The sequence below is a fragment of the Notolepis coatsorum genome (assembly GCF_963971535.1).
Source record: "Notolepis coatsorum genome assembly, chromosome: 9".
Lineage (NCBI taxonomy): Eukaryota > Metazoa > Chordata > Actinopteri > Aulopiformes > Paralepididae > Notolepis > Notolepis coatsorum.
The window spans coordinates 71,825,830-71,829,933 of NC_140173.1; positions in this window are offsets into that span (position 1 = coordinate 71,825,830).

The following is a 4,104-nucleotide window of genomic DNA, read 5'->3' on the forward strand; positions in this document are numbered from 1 at the left end:
GAGAGAGAGAGAGAGAGAGACGCAGGGTGCAAGACCCACACAGTGTAGTTCCAGCCAATTGCATTTCAGAGAAGTGACCACGGCCGGCGATAAACAAAGCACCATAGATCATTCCTCTCACAGACAGAGACACGGCGCTGGAGGCAGCGGAAGGGAGGACAGACCGAGAGAGAGAGAGAGAGAGAGAGAGAGAGAGAGAGAGAGAGAGAGAGAGAGAGAGAGAGAGGGACCACATCGCCTATGCATCTTACCCTGCTATCCTGCAACGCTACATTTTGAAGCCTTTGCATTTGGAACGCCATTAAAAGCATGGCCGTGCTGCACGCCTGCAAATTTCTCCATCTCAGATAGAGAGCAGGAGCCAGAGGAGGAGAGAGCGGGAAAGAGGGGGAAGATCACCGCTTCCTTCTCTCCCACGGCTAGAGCTAGTGTCTCGAGGAGCTCTCCCCCCGGCTCTGATCGCCTTAAATTGTTCCCCATTTCCCTTAAACAAAAAAGGGCATTCAAACACTTACCCCGTTCCCTGAGACAGGAACGCGTTCTGTGTTCATTTGAGCACGGTGCGACACAAAAAGACAGAAAACCTCACATATTCCTCCAAAACACACGTGCAAAGAGCAGCAGTAAGGATCTCTCTCTCCCCTCTCTTTTGTTTGGCAGCCTGCCGGGGAGGATGCCCTGTTTGCGGCAGCCTGCTTCTTCTTTTTTTTAACAGCTTTGAAGCAGGTGGATGACAAAAAACATCAATCTCTCCAGGCACATAGTGTGGCAATGCACGCATTGAAACAACTCCTCTCACCAGCTATATATATATATATATATATATATATATATATATATATATATATATATATATATATATATATATATATATATATATATATATATATATATATATATATATATATATATATATATATATATATATAATATATATATATATATATATATATATATATATATATATATAAATACACACAAAAAATTCCAATACTGTCCTCAGAGCTGGAGGAAGAAGAAATATCTGCAAGGTGAGAGCGGAAGGACAACATGTGCATTGTTGAAGCGTGACAATAAAAGGTTGCTTTTGTTTGGTAATCGTGTTTTGATTGGACTCTAGTAGGATTTCGGCGATACCACCGCAGGTGCATTTGCCACACGTTGAGGCGATCTCATGTAAACCTACGGGATGGGAGAGAACCGGTTGGTAGATTTCGGATGACAAAAGGAACTCGATGAGTCACAGTGATCATGTGACCGATTCTTTTTTTTTTCTTCTTTTCATTCCTCATACCAAAACAGAGCATTCATTAATACCCGAGTTCGGTGCAAGTTAGGTCTTCAGCGCTGTATCAGGACTCAGGAGTGACCCGGAATAATCCTCTGGCCCACGCGATGCCGACATTAGTTTCTTGATGCCCCGGATGAAGTGTAAGTGTTTCTGACAGCTGGCGTAGGCTACATGATGCATGGATGTGTTGGAAGCTAGGAAACTAGAACCAGGCTGATACCGCAGCACTAGTTACAGCAATACATTTATTCAAATCATTGTTGATATCACTGTTCCTTTCTATGAATTGGAAAGGAACAAGGCAGTTATAGGCTTTGGATGAGAGGGCACTCAATTAATTGAATCTTGCCAAAAAAATGAAAAACATATAAAACGTATTAGACCTTTATTTCACCAGTTGAGTCCCATTGAGATTACAAGATCTCTTTTGCTAGGACAATTATATCTCTGTTCTGGGAAGAATATGGTTAATTTGCACAACATGTTGCGTTGCACAAATCATTTCATAACATGAGAAAGATGAATACGTATTAAAAAAAAGAATTATACGACAATGTACCGCATTTCTAGAATATAATGAAAAATGAAAGAATTATTAATGCTATACAATACATTACATCTCTGTATTTTCCCCACACAATCTAGGTCCAAACGCATAGCCTTTGTGTTCGGGTGACGTGTCTCCTCCACACCATCTAGCTAAATGTATACAAATGAGAAAAATGTGCTCTGGCCTTGGCAGAGACGCCACTGAACTAAGGACCAAGCTTACTATGTCATAATTCACACACTCAATATCCTATATAAAAAATTATTGTACCTAATAACATTTAATAATAACTCTTGAGTCTTAACTTATATCAACTGTACATAGCCATTTTGTTATTAAAACGTATCATATAGTATAATATCTACATCCTGTTATCTGCACTGCACACTTTTTAGAACTGTATATAGTCATCTTGCTGTTATTTTATCTTTAAAATATGTTCCACAGCAGCAAAAAAACATGAAAGCAAACATTAAAGAAACACATATAAGAAAACATGCAGTTGCAACTCTCAGAAGCATAATGCCTAAGAAGACAATACAAGAGGAAATGAAACTATAGAAAACCTAGAAAACAAGAAAATACACATTCCAACTGAATCTGCCTCCAAACCCTTCACTACATTTCTCAATGTCCTAATGGGTATCAGTTCAAATCTGTCTGCAAGTGGTTCCAGGCTGCAGGGGCGGTGCACACAAAGGCCTGTTTGCCAAGTACAGCGTGAACCTCAGGGACGGACAGTTAGAGTGAGTGTAAACCATACTCACTAGCTGTATGTGAGATACACCCACAAAGGTGAGAGGGAAGTGGAGCAAGGATGGACTGATGGATTAAAAATGTGCCATTGAGTGAGTCTGCGTGAGGCCAGTGAAGGCCCCTGAACTCTGGCATATACGGGTGCAATGGTGAGAGAGCTTTGCAGCCTGGGACAAACCTCAGAGCACTGTGGTCCACGGTATCCAGCCAATGCAAGCACTGGGCAGAGGCGTTCATGTACAACAGATCATCATAGTTGAGCAAGGGAAGGAACGCAGCCTCAACCGAGTTTTTCCTGGCAACAAAAGGAAAAGCAGGATTTGTTTCTCAAATAAATGCCTAGCTTGAGCTTCAGTTTCAATGTGAAGTTGAAAAGTTAAACGATCATCAATTAAAATACCTAGATACTCGTACTATGACGTTAGTTCAATCTGACTGCCCTGCAAGGGAGGCTAATGTCTTTCTGGCATTAGAAAACAACATCAGTTTAATTGTTGTGGCATTCAACAAATGTTTCAGATCATACAACCATGCCTTGGCTCTAAGATACTGAAAACAGACAGGAAATACTCAAGAGATTGAGCAAGAGTGGCAACACAGCAGTAAATGATAGTATCGTCTACAAATGAAACGGTGCGCTAGGAACATTTTGGCCCATGTTGTTTACATAGATAGTGAATTAAAGTAGACCCAGCACAGGGCCTTGGGGGACCCCTGACCAAGGCCAGATTAAGACTTCAGAGGCCCCTGGGCCAGATTCTTGTGGAGGCCCCCCCACACACACGTGCATGCACGCACAGTGGTGTTTTTATATGTCACTTTAAAAAATATATAGAATACCGTAATTCCTCTAATAGTAACCCCGGCTTGTATTTGTTTCAACTGTAGTGGATACCAGGCTTGTATTAGGAGGAGGCATGTATAAGAGAGAGGCCTATATTTCTAATTTTCGTATCTCTTTTATTTTTTTTACTGAATGAATGAATGAACAGATTGCAGAATGGGTACAATACAGTACGGCTCAATACACACAATTGTTAAGGCAGGGGATGCAGACCTGAGAAAGACGTTTGTCTTGTTTACATCAGGGTCCCCCATTTTCAATTCATATAGACATTTATGACATACACAACATACATGACATTTATGGCATAGGGACATATAGGTATTTAGTACTAGTACTAGTGTGTAGTGTGGAGGCCCCTAGTCGCGTTATTTCTAAACCTAGCCGCATTTCTGGCAAGACGCTCTCTGACATCGATCACCAAAATAAGAAAAAAAAATAAACAAATATTTGGGGCCTCTAGTGACAAGGGGCCTCCAAAAAAAAAGAAAAGAAAAGTAAAAAAAATAATAATAATAATTTGGGGCCTCTAGTGACGAGGGGCCTCCAAAAGGCCTCGAGTGACGAGCGGCCTCCAAAAAAATAAAAAATAAAAGTTAAAAAAAAATAAAAAAAATTTGGGGCCTCTTGTGACGAGGGGCCTCCAAAAGGCCTCTAGTGACG